At 36.7% G+C, this 24,425-nt stretch overlaps 1 protein-coding gene across 9 annotated transcripts in view; it reads right to left on the reverse strand.

The window, feature by feature from the left end:
- NRG3 (neuregulin 3) overlaps positions 1-24,425 on the reverse strand; it is a 667,244-nt gene that overhangs the window by 514,877 nt on the left and 127,942 nt on the right. For 8 of the 9 annotated variants that reach the window (XR_011151686.1, XR_011151691.1, XR_011151687.1 and 5 more), the window contains exon 1: positions 20,881-20,962. The exons of the other annotated variant lie outside the window; for it this stretch is intronic. The gene's annotated coding sequence lies outside the window, so the exon portion shown is untranslated. Of the gene's footprint in view, positions 1-20,880; positions 20,963-24,425 lie in introns of those variants that run through there. 9 annotated transcript variants of the gene reach the window in all.

Genomic DNA, 24,425 nt, shown 5'->3' on the forward strand with positions numbered 1-24,425 from the left:
GTTTGCACTCAGAACATGGGGGTATGGTTTGTTTCTAAGAGCAAAGATGCTTCCCTCGGCAGGTGAGCTTTTCAAGTTCTTACAGATTTTAAACAAATTCTTAGTTTCCTAGATACATATTAATGTTGTGAGAATGCTCTTTCTGTTAAAAAGAGAGAGAATTGCAAATGTGGCTGCATATAAATTATAAAACAGCAGGTGACAGATTTCACAAGTGGGCCGAAACCAAAATGTTAAATTTGTTGTTTTCCTATTCCACAAATCATATAAACATAATTTTGTTCTTCAGAAATTGTGATTATTTGATGTGTCATGTCCAATAAACTTTTAAGGGGTAAACCATGAGACTTGTAGTTGCCTGTGTGTTAATTTTCACAGATCAAACCAGGAGATACATTCAGATTAGGCTCAGGCTATAGAAAGGTGACTAAAATTATTCACAATTTACAAACTGGTTAGTAGACACTTAAATGTATCAATTAATCAAAGTCAAAAAACCTTGCAGATGCTTTCCAAAACAATAATTAAAACTTTTTTCCTGTGGTTTTTTTTTGTTGGTTTTCTAAGCAGATTTCATTTTCATGGAGCCTTTAGAAATAAACCTCATGAAAAACAAACACATGTGACTATAATAGCATAGTACAGAAAGGGTAATGATATGCTGGTGGAAAACTAATATTGCATGGCTGTTTCAGATTAGATAATTAACTAAATGTCTATATAGAACCTGGAATTTTGATAGATTAAAATATCAGTTTGAGAAAAGAATATACGTTTGGAAGGATATCACCCTACTTCCAAGGAGGACAGCAAATATGACGTTGTAAAAGAAATCAAAAAGCCTACAGAGACTAAAAACACTTATATGAAACATCAGTTATCCCATGATTAAGGTAATTAGGTTAAATGAACCAGAGAAAGATGCTGATATTGAAATTTTAGACTTGCATTTTATGTGTGTTCAAGGAACAGCCAAATAGAGTCACAGGAAGAAAAGTTTCTGGTTAAGGCTCCAGACTTAGTTAAGAATGGTGTGGAGAAAAGGTATAGTGCTGCAGCAATTAAGCATCCTCCAATTCAGCTTCTTCATGGGTGCAACAACTTCCCAAAATAAGCTTAAAAATATGTTTTCCTCTCCAAAGGAAAGCTACATGAGAACATTAACATTTGTTGGAAATAAACCCGGGGATCAAATCTTTGCAAGGTGATGGATACAGCTGAAAGGTCCTGTTCTGGAAGTTTGGAATAAATGCATGCAGGTGAGATTTGAGAAAGCTCAAAATAACCCCAGGAGGATTCTTTTTTTCATGTAGCTGAAAATCCTTACTTCTTACTTCACGGATGATTTGACCTATATGGAAATTCACTCTGAAGAGCAGACTAAGTGCAAAACTAATTGCTAAAGGATTAAAGAGAAAAATATAGAAATCTCAATAAGTAGACAATTAATAAGAATGTAAAGACATATTCCTCTGTTTTCTGAGGAAGCAGTAAGCCAGAACTAGGTGCAAAGCATAAAATTAAAAAAAGATTGCATCACTAATTTTTTTTAGCTCTGACATCATTTGAACAGATTCACAGAATGTTAACTCTTCCATAAATCTCCATTCCTTGCTATATAGTTCCAAAATGTATTTTTATATCTCCACTAGTAAGTTAAGATGTTGTTCAAATTATGAAGGACCCTACTTACACTGGAAATAGGTAAGATCTTTAGATAAAGCAAGTGGCCTAAGCAATGAGGTGCTCTGGCTTATCATTTCAACTGCAGAACACATGTATTATCAGATTATTTCAATTAACACAACTGAAAGCTCAAAATTTTCTGTTCTAAAAAAAGATCTTGAAACTTTGAATTAACAGCCTGAAAAGTTTGGCAATTCCACCAATTCTGAACCCGAGGTCCATTAATTTAGTGAACAATGTTATCTCTCTACCCTTACACACTGAAAAACCTAGCTCATTAGAGAAGCCTTTATTCAGGAAGAAAAAGACCTGGCAAGAAAAGGCAAATAGTGCATCCCTAACAGAAATGTGGAACAGTTGAAAACTAACACTAATCCAAGCATAAAATATCCACACAATGGCAAACATTTTTCCACCTTTCAATTTTCATCCCCATTTCCAGGTCAGGAATCAGAGAGAACGAGCCTGTCCCAGCACAGTACCACAAAAAATACCTGTCCATAAATCAGAACTTTTCTAAGCAGTGACAAAAAGCTTCTTCCACATTACCTGTGTCAGTGCTGCCTATAGATTACTGATAGCTCCTGGTTACTGCCTTGCACCATGGAAATCTATCCCAATAATCATCAGAAAAAGAACCATTTCAGAGGAACCAGGCACCTCTGATGTCCCTGGGATCCCTGCATCTTTTCCCTCCTTTCTCTGAGTAGGGAGAGAAGGAAGGGGAATAGAAGGCTTTTTCATTTCTACCTCTTAGTTTCAATTAATTGTTAGGATTATCATAAAAATTTTATTTTACTTTATGACAAACCTGTCTTAAAATACAGAATGATGTCTTACTCAAGAATCAAAAGAATACAATACAGTATTATAGTAAAAACAGGACCTCAAAATCCATACAGAGGTCACTTTAACAGAAACCACTGCTTTTAGAGCTTTCAAATGCTTCCTTTCACTGGAAGATAGAAGCTCATTTTGAAATCTAAGTTAGTGCCAGACATGTCACCTTTTACAACATGTATCATACCCCAACCTTTGAGTGCTGGAAAGCAGCACAGGACACACAGAGGAACCCCTCTTGTACAAGTTGGTCATTTCCCTTTTCTGTAGGGAAACAAACAGAAAGCCATTATTCTCCTGAAGCTGCCTAGAGTGGTCAGGGCTGCATGATGAAGCTCTATATAATTCCTTTGGAAGATGGAATAATTTCTTTTTAGCACTGATTGAAAGTGAACCAGTCCACTTTGGTCAGATACAAATGAGGACCTGGGATTAATTCTGTTTTGCCAAGTTTTTCTTCTACTAATCACCAGAAAGGGTTTGTAAAAAGAATCCTAATGACATCTCAAAATCTGTGAATTGCTAATCATTGATTTAGAGGTGTTCCACTGACTGCTTTCAAACAGGGTCACGAATGGTTGCATGAGGAATTAAGGTGTAACTACACTGCAAAATTTCCACAGTGTTCCTTTCACTTGGAACTTCACTACTTACACCAAATATAAATTCACTTCATAAAAGGTGAGAAATGAATACAAAACAAGTTTGACCTTGCAACTAGTTTCCCAGCATTGAAAGAAATTAATGGAAATTTCTATCCAGCTTGCACTGTGTTCGGAGGACACATTATGTAGTAATTAGGAATTTGACAGAATACACAGGCAAAAAGAATGGGAAAAACTCAGAGAACTAAATGAATATTTAAAAAATAACAAGGACTGACAGCAAAATGAAGGGAAGGCATTTAGTTCATCTTAGTTTTGAAAACTTAGCCCAATCTGAAAAGTGACAGAATGGTGAAGCACTGGCCTCAGGGATCAGAGAGTTTCAGAGATTAAGTTGTTTTCTCTGCAACAGATTTCAACTCTGAGTTTTCAGTGTGGGCCAAAGAGTGCTGGCACTCGATTACCGAAGCCCTGCTTGCTGCAGAGCCTGGGGTGCTTAGCACCAATCCTCCTTCCTGCTGAGCCCACTTGCTACAGCTCCCACTGGAATGGAGCAGGTGTTCTGTACTGGGAAATGTTATCAAATACCAGGTATTGTCTTTTTCGACCTAGCCAGCTCTGCTTTCTACAAATATTTATCACAAATCAATAGCAGAGCACACTTGCATTTTCCCATTTCAATTCCTTCAAGTTCATTCTTGAAATAGTGATTTAATCAAAACAATAATTTTAAGAAACCTCTAAAGGCAAGAGATTTTTGAACTTCTCTGTACTGTATGAGTAAGATTAATTTCCTACTATTGATCTTCTAAGAACTCTTTTAATAATGCTACAAATTATATGCTAATAGAAAGTTCAAATGTCCATTATGTGTCTGGAAGAATTGTGATAATAAAGATGATGATACGAGGAATATGGTTTAAAAACACTTAAATAGAAGCCTGGTCATTTCCATTTTGAGAGGTGTGGTTTTTTCCTAAGCTTTGGCAATAAAGAACTGAAAAATGAAAGAAAAGTCCAATAACAGCAATTAAATAATGCTAGAAATAATAATAAAAAGACTTGTTTTCTGAGAGATCTTGCAGCAAATTTTGGAAAAAGTCACTGCCACATTCATACCCTCACAGCAATTCTTACTAAGGACACACAATATGAAAGGCATCTTCTTCCCAGTTCCTTTTTTAGCTCTGGTACTGTACAAGCATATTACACCCAGACAAAAGCATACAATTCACTCTATTTAAGCTACTTATTCATGAGCACACTCAGCCAGATGAGAAAAAAATTCATATCTGCATGTAGGCAGAGAAGTTTAACTACTTTCTTGAGGGACAGGGAAAGGTGAAGAAGAGGGAAGAGTAAGATAAATTGGAGAACTTCATAATAAATTTTAAAGGCACTACATTTTAATCCTTGAAGCTGCAGTTTTCCAGATTTCAGTGAAATTCCTGGCCAAACACTGTTTTCACTTCCAGTACTTGGTAGTACTTAGACTTGAGCTCTAAATAATTAAATACTTGAGACTGTGCATGAGAAATTAGTTTTACCTATATTTTCTACTAGCTTTTCAATGCAAATAGTGGTATTTGATTTTTTTCTTGAGCATCTTTATACAGGTGGTCAAGAAGAATTTAAGATACCTACAAAAGAATGAAAAATTATCTTCAATCTGCCAGAGAGGGGAAATTGGAACTGTTACAGCTTAAAATTTTATGCAGGTTTTATTAGACTCCATAGAAGCTTCTCAATAAAAGATTGCTTTCCATCTATAATGTCTGGAGACACAAACCAGAAGGTGAGGCTATCATTCAGCTCTTATTGGCATTTTACATATTTAGGCTGTCTTTTGCTGTTTAGTTACAGAGTCAGATAGGAGTGTGTGCATAAATGAGCAGTTTTCAAAAGTAAAGCTATATTCCCTCTGTAGTCCCTCAAGGGCATGTTGTGTTAGGAGAATTCAGAAAAAGACAACCATGGTCAGTCTCCATTTGCTTCATAGTGTTTGAGCCACATGGAGTTAAAAAATCTATCCCCAATCAGACAGCAACTGAAAGGCAATTTCTAATACCATGTTATTATAACCTCCTTCAAATACCTGATGAAACACTGATTTTATTGCTGATCATATCCCCTGTGATACCATGTTTCCAGTGAAAAGAAACTTAAGCATGGGTAAGACCACTGAGAATCATGCACTGCCTTTAAAATCCTTGCAGTAAGTATCCTTTAATTTCTAGTGACTTTCTAAGACTAAGATTACATCATACCTTTACCAGCTTTAGTTCAATTATTACAATTTATGAATACAAAAGGAAGAATGTTTATTTCAAATTTTACTCTACAATCTCAAGTATCCTTTTAAGAAAATTAGCTAGTTCATTAAATCTTTATTCCTTGGGCTTTTCCATCAATTGAACCCAGAATGCTTTTAGTCTTCCCCCAAAACATTTAAGGTCTGGATATCTTTTAGAAGTGAACATTTACTGCTTTACAGATGGACAATGGCTAATACAAGCATGGTGTAAATGCCTTATTACTCATGGATACGATCTTAGCTTTTTAATTGGTGTACCTCTCTTCTCCCATCTGCCTGCCTTTGCTTTTTCCACACAGATAGAAAAATAGTATTTATTTAATTACATCTTTTATTGTCTTACTGACATTTTCCGATGTCATCCTCTAAAAATAGGAACAAGCTTAATAACACTCTCACTACTTGCTTTTGGAGACCTCATTTACTCAGAGCCTAATTTGCTGCAGTTTGTTGAAGTCCATAGAAATAAGATGTTTTGTTAAAGTTAATCAAGTGCCCATCTGCTTTCTGCTTCAAGAATAATTTATTCTTCTTAGCTAGATAAACTTCTTGTTTATTTCTTAAACCTTCAGATTAACATATTAATTGCATAATTGCTGAACTTCTACAGGGCCTAATTCTGCCAGAGAAATGAGAGAATCATTAAGATTATATATTTCAGAGATTTTCAGGCTACGTGCAGGGACCTGTATAAACCTACACATTCAATTTTAACAAATTAATTAATTTAGATGCCTTAGAAGATTTCTGTTCTGCTGTTCTGTTCTAATTGAGCTGACACTTCCCAACGGTCAGTATGTCCTATATTTCAGAATTCAAAGAGGTAGGACCAGCTCCCTCCTGTTACCAGAGATCTCTTCTGTGGACCTGATCTCACATATACTGATTTCCATGAAAACACAAGGAAAAACATAAAAATGGCTTGAAGAAAACACAGTACAAGAGAAAATGTTCTTATATTTAATGGTGTCTCCATGCAAAAGCAATATCCTCAATGTATTATCTGTGCATTATTAAAGAACTTTCCTTAAAATCATTGGCTTTTTCTAAGATTTCAGTGAATAACTGTAGAGACTGATTACTTTGATGGGGAAATAAATTATTTATCTCTGCCTGTCAAAGGTTGGGTTTTGCAAGGTATTGATAGAATTCAACTTCATTCACACTGTTTAAAAAAAATAATAGGGTCCATCAATTTTCTATGTCTCTAATCAGACCCTTAGGTAATGAAAATAAATATATGTATGAAAGTATTAATAAATATATCTATAATGTATTAATATCCAAAAGCTAGTCAAAGGAAAACACATTTCTCACTGGCCATGCATAAAAACAGATTAGATTTGATTTAAGTTGAACAATTTTTAAAACTTTAATGTTTAATGCATGAAACAAGTGTAAACAGTACATTCTGATTTTGATATTTCACTTTTTCTCCTCCTTACACCTGAAGGTACTAATTGGATGTTATTCTTAGAAGAAAAATCTAGAGGAACCACTGAGGTTTCCAATATTTCAGGTAGTCATAACAAAAAGAAGCAAATGACAGATAAAAGAAGAAGTGTTGGAAACCTCAGAACAGGTTTAAACTTCTTCCTTTTCCTCTATTTTTTTTTTTCCCCCTCCCTAGCACCAGCTCTGAGACATCATGATTAGAAAATTCAGGCTGCAGCACCATTCATTAGCTAGGTACAACATCTACATTTAATTTTCTCTTAGCAGAATCAGACTGAATAATTACTTCCGTGTGTCTGGTTCTGGTTGCAAGAGCTTGGTCTCACTGGCTGATGTGGCTGCCTGTGCACTAGGGTCCTGTGGAGAGGTTTTACAAAGCCTTTCCTATGCAATTTAGAAGCCCCAGGTTGTGAATCGAGAATTTAATTTTAACTAGTACTCATGTAAATGTTTTTCTTCCTGGAAATAAAACACTGAAAGGAAGAATAGAGGGCTTGGGGGTTTTCATTCAATCATCACTCAATTCATGAGTATTGATATCATGGAATGAAATAGTCTGTCTTCTCTTCAGAGTAGAATTCTAAACATCCGTAATAAGCAGTTTTATAATTTCTTATTCAAGATAGTATTCTACAAGGGCTTAACTACGTGCTGTACTTTGTAAGATAAAGAGGCTCCAGTGAAGTCACTGATTAACAGAGAGCTAAAGTCTGAGAGAAAATCCTGACATGGAAGAAAATGAACATTAGGCTGATATCAAGACTCTTTTGCCAGAATCCCCAGCTTCAATGTGTATGTTTATATAAAACTTTTAAATTAAATATTCAATATCTAACCTGAGATCTGCGTATGAACACTGGAAATCCATCAAACATCACATGTATGTTCTGAAAGCCCATGCCTTAAAAATAGTTGGAGAATGAACTTGAAGCAAAAGGGAATTTACAGCTCTCTAGCTCTAGTGATATTCTGCAAAGGTATAAATATCTGCAATCAGTAACAAATGGTTTGTACTGCCAGTAGCTGGAAGAACATAAAGAAAGGAACTATACAAACCATTCCTCTGTAGCACTCCACCAAGAACAGAAAAAGTTATTGAGAAGAGTAGAGAAATGTTTAGAGAGTTTCTCACATTCAATTGCCTTCAGAAATGAGTAGTGAACATTTCTGCAGACATTTGTGACAGGTCCTACTTGTTTGCCAGTGAAAGAATTCATCAATACTAAATATAACTCAGCACAATGACACTCATTTTAGCTAATTTTAAAAGAAATCCTAGTCTGCATCTACAAGCATAGCTTTGAAAAGAATTCCAAAAACAAAGCTTCCTTTATATAACAAACAGTGGAAGATATATATGCCATGCACCCATCTGTAGCATAAATGTAGATAACCTGGAGGGGTTTTTAAATAGGCATTTTAAAAATTTAACAGTGTCTGATTTGCAAAGTCATATTAAAAGTTCAGAAATGATGAGTTTCTTACAATAAAATCTTGCAGATTATGTGACACAGACAGTCATGTTACAAGTTTTAATAGCAGCTGACCATTGTTATTCTAGAGAAACAGCCATGTATTCACTTGCACCCTATTGTCAGATAAAATGTGTTGCTAGGTTCTACAGCAGCACAAAGAATAAACAAAACAAGAAGAAAGAATGAGCAGATACCTGGCTTCAAAAGAATGGCTCTGTGGGATACAAACAAGTAAAACACAGAGATGAAACAAATTGGAACTGAATCTATTTGCATTGTGGATTGAACACGACGTGCTCACAGTGGGAAGGCGAGCAACACCTCACTGAACAATAGCGAAATAAGTTAAATACCCCAGCAATGGTTTTGTTCCAGAAACCAGCTTTCACCATTGGTAACGCTTCTGCTATACTTTTTCCACCAAAACTTATAAAAAAAAGAAAATCCTGGTTTACATCTCTATTTTCAAGTCATGCCACAGTTTTAAGTGTGCTCAAGTGCTACAGCAAAGTTGAGAGATCTTACAGTTTTTCAATTACGGATTTCCTTTGAAATATTTTGAACAGGACCAGTACTGGGTTCTCACCTTCTCTAAAAAATTCCTTCTTTTCCAAGTCTATACACAGAGAATTAATTCACACTTTTGAACAAAGAAACACTTAGTAAGAAGTGTAAAAAGGTCCAGTTTGTTTAAATGCCATGTCATTTGCACAGACTTAAAATAGAAAAACAATATTTTATCTTAAAAATGAATGGTAATTTATAACTAACATAGCCTGCTGGAAAAAGAATAAAAATTCCTATTTGTTTGGCAAAGGTCATGTCATATTTTATTTAAGGTGGATCTTCTGTTCTGGTCTCTTCCTTCTGTATTACTCCTGACATAAAACGTACTCACATCTTACTGGTGATCAGAATTTTAAGCCCATCTGGGAGGCTGAAATTGTTGGAAATTTAACATTGATTTCAACATGCGCAGACAAAATGTGGATTTCACCTTTCCTCAAAAGATATATGGAGGACACTTTTCATCTTCCACCCTGAATGAGATCCGTGTAGACCCTAAACACTGTATGACTTTACTTCTGTAAGAGATAAAATTCCCTGAAGGAAAGATCTGTTGAATAAGGATGCCATTTGTTTACAGGCTTATCAGGAAAAAACTAAATCCGGAAAAACCAACTGTCCCCTGATATTTTGAGTATTTCACATGTTTGACATCATTCCTGGTACAGCACCACCTACCTCATTTGGCATCCATAAATGTGATAAAATGTACAAAAAGAATCATCCTAATTTGGATGACAAACCAACATGAAGGAATAAAATCCACAGCCCTTTATCTACTCGGATGGACTAACTATACAACTAATATCTCAAGAATGGAGCACACATTTGGTACCAGGGATAAAAAATTTCTGGGAAATTCAATCAGTCTGCGAGCCCAGGATTTTCATGGGAGTGGGCTGTGCCAAATCACCTCAGACATATGCAGTATTGGTAATTCCAAATTTCAATGTCACACCAAAAAAAAAAAATCAGAGCTTTCACAGATTTATAGATCCAAAAATCAAGCCAGAAAAATAATGGATTTTACATGAAACTGACATGGGAGAATGATGAAGTCTTAATGGACAAATAAAAGAAATTTAATTAATTCAAATGCTGTTACAATGTGTGCTCAGCTAAGGAAGTATTTGAAATTTTATGAGCTCTTAAATATAAGAGAGTTCTACCGTAATGCCCAGAAGAAGTTGTCCCTTACCCTCCAAAAATTAAATATTTTGTAAGGAAGGACAAAGTTTCTCATGAGGCCAGTCTAAGTATGGGAAATTAAGATTCATTGGGTGCAATGCAAATTCACTGGTCACAAGTTCCTTACCACATATATCAAAGTAAAGGTCTTATGAACAAAAATCAATCACTAAAAGACATAAATTCAAAACAAAGATACTCCACTTGATTTGCTGCTTCCTCTTAGAGGAAAGGATCGAAGTGTTATGACAACCATAAAATAACACAACATACTCTGAAAGCTGCTCAGGCACCCTGCTGGGAGCTGACACACACACATGTCCTACTCCATACACCCACTATAACACGCTGAACAACTCACGTGACTGATTGAAATGACATGATTGTCTATTACAATTTCACAACTACAGTTAAGTAGGAAAACATTACATTTGCTTCTGCTGCCTCACTGGATGGTGTATGTCCAGCTCAGCAGATCTTGTGCAGTTCACTATTCACCTTGCAATCCATTATTCCCTTCCTGCAAAAGGACTACACTTTCATAAGTGTTTACTTTAAACTCAGACAATTCAGCTGAGAATGAAGAGGCTCATGAAGAGCCTGGAGAGCCTATTCACTATGTGCTGACACCAGATTTGACAGAAGAATAAGAACAGTAAGTATATACTTTCTTCTCCCACCTCTCTGTGTGTGAGTAACAGGCTGTGTGAAAAAGAGAAGAGAAAGTGGCTCCAGGCAAGGCTGACCCTCTCCTGCCTGACCCTGACATGTGAAGGCACAGTTGTCACATGCAGGAGAGCTGCTGTTCTCCACTGCTCCACAGAAATGGCAGAAAATGACTTGACTGAAGAACCCCAAACTCAGACAAACTGCTATGCTCCTGCACAGAGATTACAGGAAACCCACCACCTCCAATAACCATAGATTTTATCTAGCTGTGTGTACAAAGGACTGTTTTGAAGGAATTTGTCAAACTATTTACATAAAGTCAGTTAAACTGTCTTTTTAAAAATAGTTCAAAATTCACCTTTTCCAACAACCCTTCATGATTTTGCAATATTAACTTCTCATGCTGCAGTATCTTCCAGAAGATTGGTTGCCCACAATCAAACTTGGTGTATTTAAAGTACTACTGAATGTGAGGGATAGGATGGGCACACTCTTCAGAGCTGCTGAAACATGAAGCATCCAAGGTCAAATGTTGACAGGTAAGTTTTAACTGAGGAATAGGAATGGTGGTGGAAAATGCACTATTTTCAGCAGTGGCACGACAGCTGAAAATATCCATGTTGCCCTCTTTATTTTTTTAAATTGTTGAGTGAATTACAATGTGGAATTTCCTAGTCCATCATCATTAAGTTTCCTTTTGCACCACATTCTACCCAGTGTTTTTGTTCTAGTTCTTTTTAATGCACCTCTATATTGGGCTGAAGCAAAGTTTCACAGGAGTGTCCAATTTCTTTCAATTATCTGCAGTATGATGCCAGATTTGTTATGTGCCACCTCATTTCCTTTACTGGTATTTACTGTCCTCCAGCTGTCAGCATCAATGTTTATTTTCTACCTGCTTGCTGCCAAGATACATTTCTAGGGTTGTTATGCATCTACATTTCACCCACACTGCTCTTTTCATCATTATTTGTAGCACCATCTCTAAACATGAAATCCAACCTTCAAATGTCAGGCAGTTATCCACAAAAGGGTACCCAAATCACTAAATGCAGGGTTCTCCACTCATCTCTTCAAACAGATTTGATTTAGTTTGACGTGTCGTGCAAATAATATCCAAGTACACACTGAAATTAATGCGCCAAAGAAAATATTTACACTATTCCCTCAACCAGGCTACAGCAGTAAACATGATTGTCACCAACATTATGTTGTTTGTCCCTTTCTTTCCTTAAAGAGAGTGGAGCTTGTAGTATTCCCAAAAATAAACAATCATTCAACAACCTACAGCCATAATATTTACTTGTTTAACACTTAAAACATCAGCATGCCACACTTAGAATACGGAAAGCATTTCAGAACACTAAACAATAACAAATCACCACTGCCTTCAAGCAAAAACAAAAAAACAAAAATCAGTTAACACAAACAAAATTTCCAGTATTCTGTTGCAAATTGCACTCAGAAGTGAGAAAGACCCATAGAGCTCAAATTTTGACTCCTACCTGTTTCACTGAGGTTTGAAATTTATCATGGGCTAATTAAAACAATCAAAGTAACCCAGACCTTGAGTCTAATTCAAAAATAGACATGTCTACTGTACAATACACTGTTGCACTGGTGCATTGCACAGTTGTGAGACTGGAGGCACTGGTGATCAGAGAACACACCAGGATAAATTTACAGATAGCATTTATTACAGGAACTGGCAGGATGGAAAAAAGCAGACATGATTCTGGACAAACAATGCCTCTCTCGTGTGAGATCAACTCAAATGATCTTTCACTACTGAAGGAAATATTTTTCTTTCCTTAATACTTGTCAAGCACTATTAAGATATTATTTCCATCAGCAGTGCTTGAATTGCTTGGGTCTGACACATTAATATATCTGTAAAGGTCAGAGCAACACCAGGCCCAGAGCAGGCCTGGCTAGCAAGGGGGATTTCTTGTACTCAGGAGCACAAAAAACCACAAGCAGACTATTTTATTTTGGAGTGTGTGAGGACAGCAACTTCTGCACAAGTTTTGGGAACAGAATGCCTTATCAACATTGGCAGACACAGTTATTCATTAGCTTTAATTAATATTTAAAGAGATTGTGTCTATTTGAACCCAGGTTCTGTCAAGTGCATTGCTTCAGGAGTCTGCTATCCATGCAGCTTGTGAGTATCTATGAACTGATGTAATAAAGGAGGAAAAAAAAAAAAGACTGAAAAATACAAGATAAAAATACAGGTCAAAGACCAAAGAAAGTTACTCAGTGCAATTTTTAAAAATCTTCTTATATTAGAAGTATCATCTCACTCTTTTGATATCATATACTTTTTAACACTAGTATTACAGATTCTATAACTCTGGGGAAAGGAAATATATAGTTGAGTCAAAACTGAAATTAAATTACTTCTATTTGATTTTTTTCCTTACCTTCAGATCCTCCTTATTATCCCCATAGTAAGCATTTCTTCCAAACATAAGATTGTTAGTTTGGTTGAGATATCCAGTATGATAAGAAGCTTTTTCTGACACAATGTTTAAATAACAATAATCTGATATTGCAGCAGATCTAAACTGTCTCTGTGTACTTATAGTTTGAAGGTGACCCTTTTAGACTAATTTCATCTTGAAAAAGCAGGGACAGTCTCATGACAAAGCTTGAGATCAACAGCTTAATGCAGCCAATAGCCACACAAAGGTTGAATATAGGGAAAATATGGTCCACTATAGGGAAAGATGTGCTGCTAGCACTCCAGAAAACACTGTGGACAGTTTACTGATTATGCATATGGAAGACTTCCCCTGTGAAGGAATAATAGTCCCAAGTTCTACAAAAATTAATGTTTTAAAGCCCTTATAGGCCAATTTATAAATTAAGCTACAGAAACAGTGAGAAGCTTATTATATTCATCATAAAAAATGCACTTATTTGTACTGTTAAGGAATATAATAGGGTTTTTTCAGTACTTTTATAATTTTGGCATTTCTCTCCCCAAGAGTACCTGTTAATGTTCCAATTGTCTAATTCAAGAAGTTATATTGATTAATAGTTCCTGTCTCACTTTTGTAAAAAGACAGCAAGCTTGCTTGAATGCAATCCAGCAGTGACTGCAAGTGATGCTTTGATACACAATACACATGGCTTCAATCCTGCAACGCCTGTCAGTGTGGTGGCATCACTCACTTCAAACTTAAAAAAATCATATGAGCAAAGGTTTAATATTATATTAGTTTAGAGTGCACAGTTTTAGCATCTTTGAGACAACATGTAATCCTAGGTTCTAATTCTGACCTTAACCCCAACAATTTGAGAACAATGGGTCCCGCAGAGCACTGCAAGGTGCTGTCACTTCCCCACATTGGATGACAGTAAATTTTCTCCATTGCAGCCTTTGACAGGCTGTAAAATGAGGATGGTGCTTATACAGCACTTAAATTTTCAGTCACAGATATCAAAGTATTTATATACCTGCCACAAAATGTGATTGCAAAGAGAAGAAAAAAACGTAGGAAAAGTTGATAGACATTAATACATAATGTGAAGATTAACAGAGGATAGATTTTGTTTGATGGATATAATAGTGTTTTAGATTTGGAAACTGACTTCTTTGCATTACCATAAAGTATAAGCTGAAAGATATGTATCCAGATTCGTCTCATGTTTCTTGCACTTACACAAGAGAACAGTTTCTCATGGGGAAATACTGTATTTCTCAATTTTTTTTGTTATTTGAGAGTTTCTTAAGATTATATTATTAATGTTGTCCTTTATTACGTGTCTTTTAGCTGACTTAAATGTCTTGTGACTGTATCAACAGATTCACTATATTTTTTTTCTTGGAGAGGACTCTCAGTATTCAAATTTCCCTTTAGGAGTGGACATAGGGGATCATCATCATTAACTATTGGGGGATCTTTATATAGGTAAGCACTTTGCTTAGACAAAGCAATTCTTAAAATGTCCAAAACAATGCATCACCTTTAGGTACCTTTAGGGTAACTGCACTTGTAATCACAAGAGGCACTGAGACAGGAGGGGAAAAAGAGAAGGGAACCACCCAGGGAAGTCTTAACCTTTATGCATTTCTGACTCCTCTGTGACTTTACTAGATTTACAAACCAGCTGAAGTTTCAGCTGAGTGCTGAAATTCCTCCCTAAGGCACCATAATGGTTGGCCAATATGTGCTCAAGTTTAATAGCAAATATTGTCTCCTTTCACTGAGGAACCGAGGTATGGCCCCTCACATTCACTTAGGTCTGCTCCTCGAAAAAAACAAACAAACCCAAAAAAATAACAATAGAAACAAAGTGTCTTTTATCCTGTAACAGTTCCCACCTAAAGAAAAAGGAAGGAATCAAACATGAACATGCCAAGACAATAATTTATCTTGTATAGAAGCTAGAATTCCATGGGGCAAATAAAGATTTGCAATACTACGTTCCATAAATTAAATAATACTTTAAATACCAACCACCCAAAAAAAAAAAAAAAAACAAACAAAGCAAATTTTGTAATTTGATTGGTTCCTCAAGTACACTAAACAAAATGACTTCAATTTATAAGATATGACAGAGAAGGCATCTTCAGTAATTACATTATTTTCATAATCCTTCTTTTGACTCAGGTTTGCTATCAAAATTTTCCAAGCTTGAGGGTCTGAGCGCAATATTTCCATTTTGGAACAAATGTCTTGATGAGGCTGAACATCCCTCAGTTATATGTCCAAGCTACAAGAAATGACAGTTTGAAGCCAATACTGATTTTCCCCAAATTTCTGTGATGGCAAGACTGAAATTCAGAATTTGAGGTCAGTCTTCCATATTTCATTCTCCCCTGGAAATTATCCTTTTATAGAAAAAGCAGAGTATTAAAGTGCAAAGAGCAATACTTTTAGTAGACTGTACCTCACCCTGAGATCACCTCCACTACTGTAATAAATCATGTTACATTTCACACCTTTCTGCTATGCAAATTAAGTCCTCATGCAGTTGTATCCTCTATTGCAGCGTGTCAGTACTGCACAGTGAGGGTGAGGGGATGTGTGCCATTCCCACTTCCAGGGATGTGGCATTCTGCCTGCTGGGGACTGCAGGGGGCCCTGCAAACGAATGCACAACTGAAGCCTCAGCGAGTCACATTACATGAAAGGGCTTATTCAAAATTTGAATACTCTAAAAAAGTTCTGCATCCGTTTAGGGAAAAGACCAGAGTGAATTTCCAGATTCTGGAGCTGTAGAGAAACTAAAGGAAACCTCTGGTGTTCTGAGATGAGTGAGCCCTGTGAGGGTATCAGATACACAACTGTACAGAGCTCATTATATCTAAAGTGACCATAACAGATTCAATCCAGACCTTGCCTGCACAAAAACAATTCTACACATCACTGCATCCAATAGCACAAGAGATCATAAGCATGTTATTTTCTATGTAAACTAAAGACCAATCTGTGGGGTTTTTTTTCCCCCCTGAAAGATGTGTGTGTACTTCTGTATAATAAAACCCGACTTTGAAGAGCTTAGAAACTGCTCTGTTGCCAGCCTCCAGTGCTCTGATGTCAGCTGTGGAAAACTCAGTACTCACAAACATCTGCATGCACACAACTCTAGATATACCTCTGTGTGAGTAAGCTTCTTCTGTAGAACTCAACCCATACATTTTCTCCAAACACAAATCAGATCTATAACTAAAAAAAGATTTACTCATTTCCTGTTCTCACAACAGATGACATAAAAAATTAGTTCCATGGCAGATGAGCACCCTGGCAGCACTTTGATTTGTCAGAATAAATAAGACTCCTGTAAAGCCTAAATATATTAAGTAGATGTCAGTACTGACAAAAAGAATTAAAGACGTCTCTCCAGAAGAGTAGTGAGTATTTGCATGTTTGGATACCTTTTTGCAAGTACAGAGCTTTTTCAATCTTCTAAATGGAGATTTGAATCAGCTAATATTTTCTGGCAGAAGAGTTTTTAAGTAATTACATTGTTGCTTTTAAAAACCATTTTAACAAAGAAAGGGGAAAAATTATTAGGTTGTATATGTTGACTTTAATATGCTTAAGACTGCATCGGAATATTTGGGACAAAGAATACCTTCCATCCACACCAAGTTGAACTTCTCCTCCTCATCCTGACCTATCCCTTTCCCACTGTGGCATGTGGCTTACTCTCTAATTTTTATGCATTCGCTCATTACAAGATGTTTGCATATCCTACAACACTGTTTTTGAAATGAAAGATGATTTTGGAATCCTTTGTCATCCTGACAAAGGCTGCATTTGCAGGAGCTAACAGACCACTACAGAAACTAAGTCAGCCATCAAAAGCACTTTTCAAGAACTGAAAGGGATCACCTGGTAAGTATTGTTCTGAAAATGCCAATATTTGTGTTTTCTAAATTATAGAGCTCTTTGAATTTGTCATTAAACTACTTCCAAGAAAAGCACCTAACTGATAATTCTGCAGATGTTTTCATAACAAAGTATTTGCATTTCCAGGGTTAGACCTCAAATGGCTATATTGAAATCAATTAGAGTTAAATGAAAAAAATATGGACATGCTGAATGAATTTTAAAAGGGTATAAAGTGCTAGATCATCCAGAAGAACAAAGCTTACTCCTAAAGGCTAGTGAAAGATTTGAAATGCTCAGAGATCTTTGCATCACTCTGGATTTGCAGGGGAGCTTCTTATATACAACATGATTAGTAGCTGATAATTAAGAAAAAGACATTTCAGGGCTATTGTATTCCTCTGGTTTCTATTTACATGCATAGAAATAAATCTGCTACCTAATGCAGTTGCTTGTAACAGCACCTTACTATTGTCACAGGCCACAAACTGTAAGTAAAGTGAGGCAAGTCCCACCCAGAAGCTCTTCTAATGAATCAGTGAATTAACCAGAAGAGTAAAATTGATCTAATGTCTTTAAAACAAGAATTTCACTTGGAGATATTTTTAACTTTGTTGATGGGTAAGAACCTTCATGAGCAATTAGCAGCACAACTCTGTATGACATTGACTGAAAGGGAATTTACCATTTTTCCACTGGAAAGTTCTGGAAAATAAAACAAACAAAACATTTTCATTTCAATGAAAATTTTCCTTGAAAAAAACCCCCTGTTCTGATGAAATGCAGGACTTTTGTCTGATGAATTTGACTTTGAGGTGTTTGCAAATAATTTTTTTTTTCTTTTCCAGTTTGACTCAGGGTTTCTTTTGCTTTTCCTTCCCCATCCCCAGTTGTTATGCAAAATACAGCTCTGAATTTATGTGCAGCTCATTTCTACATAGATTTAATACACTAACTTTTATAATCATTCCGCTTCCACGGTTTCAGAAAACACTCTAGGCATTTAAGGACTATGACTGGGAAGGCAGTGAAAAAAACAGTTAGGAAAACCAGGTTTCTAGCCATCATGTTTAAAGAGTTCTCAGACAACTGAAACAAGATAGCTGACATAAACTGAAGGTGCTTTGCTGACTCCCAAGCCAGCTGTGGTGATTTGTACACACTGAGCTTCTGGCCCATTGCTTCACTGGTCAATGAAATCTTACAGCTATTTCTGCCACCCTAATAAGGCAAGATTCCAGTCAAGTTACACTCCATTAAATGAATGCCATCCATACACAGTTAAACCAAGCCATTATCAGGCCTTCACAATAAAATGACAATAAACTTCACAGAACAGATACCCACTCCATACTGAGAACTAATTAGGTTTGCATAAGATCCAGTCTGACACAAAAAGAACATCTCTATAGTAACCACAGGCTCGGCTGGTTGCTGGTTTTGCACTAAGCTGACATTACTCTTTTGTCAGTTGGTGCAAACCAGGTCCCCAGTGCCAAGAGACTGGTACAAGAGCCACCTCCTCTTTGCTGTGGAGGTTTCCTAAATGGCTGCACCTTATTTAGCTTTATCTGGATTGCTGAAGGCGTAGCTCTGGAAGAAAAACCCAGAAAGCCTTAAACGTTTAAATGTGCAGAAAGGCTCATCTTGGTTAGGGACTTCCTGAAGTTCAGCTGTAGCTGCCTCATGGGGACAAGCTCCAGAGAACAGTGCATATATAGGCACCTGCAGCCAGGAACACGTGCAGGTGGGGCCATAAATGTGTGTGTAGGCTTCCCTCAGAGCCCTAGGAGGTAGGAAAGTACTATTCTCACTTTGCAAAGGAGGAGTGAGGGGTGGGACAGCTAAAGCACAGATTCCTTGTCCTTGTGCTCATTTGAGATCTTCACCCTGGCTGAGTTCAGTATTGTAAAAACGAATGCAGCCAATTTATCCTCAGCAAGCCAAGCTCCTTGGCAGAGATAATGAGGTCTCCTGTTCAGGATTTTCATGGAAAACCAGTCTTAGGCACTTTTGAGACCAAAGAGAAGTTGTTGCAACTCCACAGAAAAGATGGTGTACCAGGTTTCACAAGGAATGTCTGAAATGTTCTGAACTATTTCAGCAGATACCACAGATTTATCACCTTTTTGCAAAATTTTCCATCTAACCAACATCTTTGCTCTCTCTGGGGAAATGAAAATTCACTCTGGAATCTGAGTTGATAAAAAAAATCTTTTTATACCTTGTGACAAAAGGCAAGGTTTATCGACTTTTCTGAAGAAAACCACTAAACAAATCTCAGCAAAACTATTTATTAACTAAAACACTGGGAAACGAGCTTTTTTAAAAAGGCTTCACAAATAATTTGCAAATGGCAAGAGTGACTCAAAAACCCCATAGTTAGGTCTCACAAACACCAGTTCAATATAACAAAGACCACCATAATGAAGAGGAATGCAAAGCAAATAAGCATTTACAGCCAACTTCACACACAAAAAAGGCAGTGCTTTGAGACTATATGAAGGAGAATTTCATTCAACAATTAAGAGGGCAGCTAATATACAAAGAAGTCAAATAACTTCTGAAAAACATTTCTTTAGTCCGTCTGCAAGTACTTTATAGACACGTATTTCCAAAAGTTTCCAGTTGCCAATGGAAAATATGTTAGTTCATATGCATCAACATAACATTGGAAAACAAAGCATTTTCAATCCTATAGAGAGGGAGGTTGCATGCACTGCAGCAATACATGATGATAATATTGTTTAGACATGCACAGATAGTCAAGTATAAGTTTGCCTTTATCCAGATCTATCTCATTCTTAAAGTCATACAGTTATTTCAGAACCAAGGCTGGAATATACACACACATTTGAAATTTTGAAAGCCCCAACAGGATGGCGAGACTTTGATTCCTCAGACAATATGACAACAAACAGAAGGTGAAACCAGCTCATCTGGGCACTCTGTTCGACATCACCTGTACCAGCCCTGCTCCCAGCCCCATGCCAAGTTCCTGCAGCCCCAGCCAGGTGCAGCACAGTCACAGGTGCTCAGGCCTCCCTGAAACCTCAGCCTGTTTAACATGAAAACTTGACCTTGTGTAGTTTTCAGTCCTATCTTCCACCCCAACAAAGAGGAGCACACACTTTCCCTCCTGTCTTATCTAATTACTACATCAAGGGTTTGGTGGCTTGTGCAACATGAGCACAACCACAGGGACACTGTGCTCTGTATGCTTAGTGTCTATGCTGGCTTAATTCAAGTTACTGTGCACTAAGAGTACAAGAATGCCTCATGGAAGCTCCTCCTTTGTTCAAGAAGCAAACAACAATGTAGAAGAAATTGATAAAGCAGCACAAAATTTGGAAGGTAATACCACCAAACAGAGTGCAGGAATGAGGGCTTTTTCCTCACCGCTAGAAATTTCACTACAGACTAAGAAGCAAAAACACAACCTGAACCTACCTCGAAGATAACACAAGATACCTTAGTGTCCTACTTTATTAATAATGTCTTGGTTTGCCTGACATTAATAAGTACAAAAGAGTAAACAGCTATTTTAAGAAGCCTTTCTACTTACAGCTCACAACTGTAACTATTTAATTGTATTCAAGCTACCCACCCAAAGCAAAAGAGGACACCAAACTTCCTCCCTACACTTCAACAACACCCTCCCAAAGGCTTCCTTTTCGGGAAAACAAATACACTCAGTTCAGAAACTGAACACATTCAAAATTAAGCTCTCTTACCTCAAACCCAAGTCAGCCTGGACTAAATCTCCCTTGTTAACCTGGCACCTTTTATTGTCTCTGTTATGAGACACAGCTGCTCCTGGTAACGAGGCACAGGTGTATTTGTGTCCCGTGCATTTAATGTCCTCTGCTTTAACATTAAGCCTTTGTTGGGAAAGTGAGTTTTGGACTTCAGTTCTATTTTAGAGTTGTCTAATTGACTGAAGTCCTAGGTAATAGGCCCTTCCTGCAAATACTGTAGTCTGTCTGCAGCTGCTGGGTGAGCCTGGCTGTGCAGTGGGTTACTGCTGTGCCCTGGTAGGAAATGGGAGTCAGACTGGAAGCCAGTGCAGGAATTGCAGGTGATTACATTGTGCTGAGCAGAGATCACACACTGCTGCCCTTGCTAAGTTATCATTTTCTGTAGGGGGACCGGGGGAATAAAAAGCAGAAAAACATGTTTTTCCTAGCATTTGTATTGTAGTAAGACACACTTAGGCTATCCTAAGACTTAGGGATAATTCTTATATGCATTCAGCCACATTACTAGTAATTTTAAACTGCAGTACCTGGCAAACAGATGGAGAAGGGCAAGAGACATAAAAGTGCTTTGGTTTATGGATAAAACAAGTGTTCACAGGAAGGCATTTGATCAAGGATGAGTTTTTAAAGAGAGGATTAAGATAACTCAAGAACTGGATGGGTAACAATCCAAGTAATAGCAGGTTGTGAAAATGTGAGAACACTTTATTCTGTATAGAATGAGACAGGATTTTCATGAGAGAAAAAAATGCAAGCATGATTAGGACAGTATGAAAAACATATTCACAAGGGTCAAATTAAGATTGCACTGATACAGCCTAATGTTTCAGTGTTTACTCAAAAACATCATACCATTTTTATAATGGAAAAGGGAGACAAAGAGGATTGTAGAGAGGAATTGTCACACTTTTTTTTTGTGATGTGCACATATCACTGTGAAATGTTATGCATGGTTTACCATTCCAAGGGAGGACTATTTTTATATTGGTTTTCTTAAATATATAGGTGAGAGAGAACTTTAGCAGATGTTCTAATTATTAATGAGTCAAAGAAGTTAGAGCATGAGCTGGGGCTAGGCAGAGGATTGTTCATTCCAGTATTATATACTACAAAAAGCAACCCTACCTCCTCCCAATATCCTCACAGTTCCCCGAAATTACATAACAAACTTGATTAATTTTCATTTTTTTATAATATTTATAGTTTTGCTTCTCTTTTTCCTTACATTTTTATCTGATAGAGAAGGAAGTGGAGAAATGGAGAATGAGCCAAGAAATGTAAATAATTTAAGGAAAAATTGTGTTTTGCTACAAGTTTTCAAAATAAAGCAGAACATTTTTACAATTTAAAAAAATCCATAAATATTTAAGATCTGAAAAACATAAAAAAGCTTGACCAGTTCAAGTTATAACTGGTTTTCTTAAATAATGGTGCACAACAAACATGTCAAGCAACAGAGAACACTGCATTATTTATCACTCAGATGCTTTCACATCTGGGGATACCAGGGTGGTGAGTAGTAGTAGCAAAAATGGAGCAGTCAGGAATAAGTTGTGTCAGACCAGCCTAGTTTCCTTTAGTTCTCCTTACTGGCCTAGAGACTTTGTGAATGGGGAAGAAGTAGAAGACTCAGACCTCGTGACTTTTATCTGGTGTGTCCCAGAGGTTGTTCTCACAAAAGAGATGGGTAAAATTGGACTAGATTATAGCAGTGGGATGTACAAAGTGTGTGAGAGGCTGTTTGAAAGGGAATACAAGATCTACTCTATCCATGTGGATGGGACAAATGCAAAAGGAAAAGTTCAGGTGAGACAACCAAAATCACTCTTAGAAAGAACAGAGACCTGATTCTGCCTCTTGTAAAGTTTGTGGTCTCCACACACACAAAAAGATGTAATGCATTCCTGTCAAGGTTGCCACAGGTTCTTCTAATCCCAATCTGAGTAAAAGGGACCTCTTGAGGAACTCTCAGTCTTCTTTTTCACAATAGGCTTAGTAATCTGAAAATTATACACATGTTGAGATGACACACAAAATGAGGTGCAGGTGAATGACGACTTTCAGAAGTGGGTTTAAACCTACATGTGAAAATACACCAGAATCAGGCAAAATATGGATATTTTTAAAAAGCATTAAAAAATGTACAAAAATTTCAAATATCTCTGTTCTACAGAGAAGTTTAAATGCATGATCATGCTCTCCTCTGTTTTGAAACTCTGTCCTCTGTTCAGGGGATCCTACAGAAGCAGGATTCAAAGGTAACAGAGAACTTGTCATCGTACTTCCCCCTCACCAGGAAGCCAAAGCCTGGGGCCAAAGTTCCTGCTACCTGTAGAGCAGGATGATGGGATGGATTCAGCCAACAGAAGCAACAGCGGAGAACTTTATTTCACTATGTTTCTATGATTCTTGCAAAAATTAATATGATCTTATATCACAAGAATGTTTTGTCAGTGAATGAATCAGGGGCATGCTGATGGAACGGGGAGCTTCTGTTTGTACACAGATATTTCAGTAATCAGCAGCGATGGGAAAGCAAATACAGAAATGTTCAGGACAGTTAAATGGGAGTTGAAATATGATAATTTTTTAAATTGTGGCTGACTCTGACAGAGTAGTTTTAAGCAGGATTTCAGCCAATGTCTGAAAAAGTGCATATCAAGCAGCCTTGAGCTTTTAATTTAATTTATATCAACCAGCTTACTTGGAGTTTTCAAATTGATTCACCACCACTGTTTGAACATTCTGTGACAGAAGCAATGCATATTGAAGTAGCTAAAGTTCTCCTTTCAGCATGCCTAATTAACTGTATTTCTGTCACAGGGAGTTGCAAAATATTAGAATATAAATGCATTCTGGATATCAGACAGAAAATTTTAACAGTTGTGACTGAGTAAAATTCATGATTTGGCTATGATGCCATTGAGTATCTTCCTTTTTCATAATAGTGTATTCAAGTGTCCTTTTTCAATAATGTCTCAGGAATGATAAAAAGTTCTCAGTTCTCATAACTACGTGTGGTCATGCTTGTGCTTAAATAAAAAAGATACCACAGTAGTCTTGGAAATACTGAGAGGACTCAAAAACATCAAATCAGTGATTCCATCAGGAAAATTCAGGTTGCAGATAACTGCTGAATGGTGAATACAGAAAATAATCTCAGTAAATATTATGTATGAGACTGTTGCTTGAGGATTTTGGAAAAATAAACATATTTATAACAACATGAAAATCACTGGCATAGGAACTAAGCTTTCAGAATAACACACTTGCTCTGAATAATTTATCCAGTTCCAATATTTGCTCATACATACTCTAGAATTGAATTACTTATTTCTAAGCAATCATAATTGGAAGAGTATTTAAATTCTATTTTCTGCCACAGGTTTCTCTATGACCTTGAGCAAGCTGTACAGATTTTTTTGCATGTCTGTCCTGCCTTCTAAAATCAGCTGTGAACTGACAGAACTGTGAGGATGAACATTTTCTGATGCATACACGTAATATTCTAGCAACAGGGG

The sequence above is a fragment of the Aphelocoma coerulescens genome, chromosome 6 (assembly GCF_041296385.1).
Source record: "Aphelocoma coerulescens isolate FSJ_1873_10779 chromosome 6, UR_Acoe_1.0, whole genome shotgun sequence".
NCBI classification, from domain to species: Eukaryota; Metazoa; Chordata; class Aves; order Passeriformes; family Corvidae; genus Aphelocoma; species Aphelocoma coerulescens.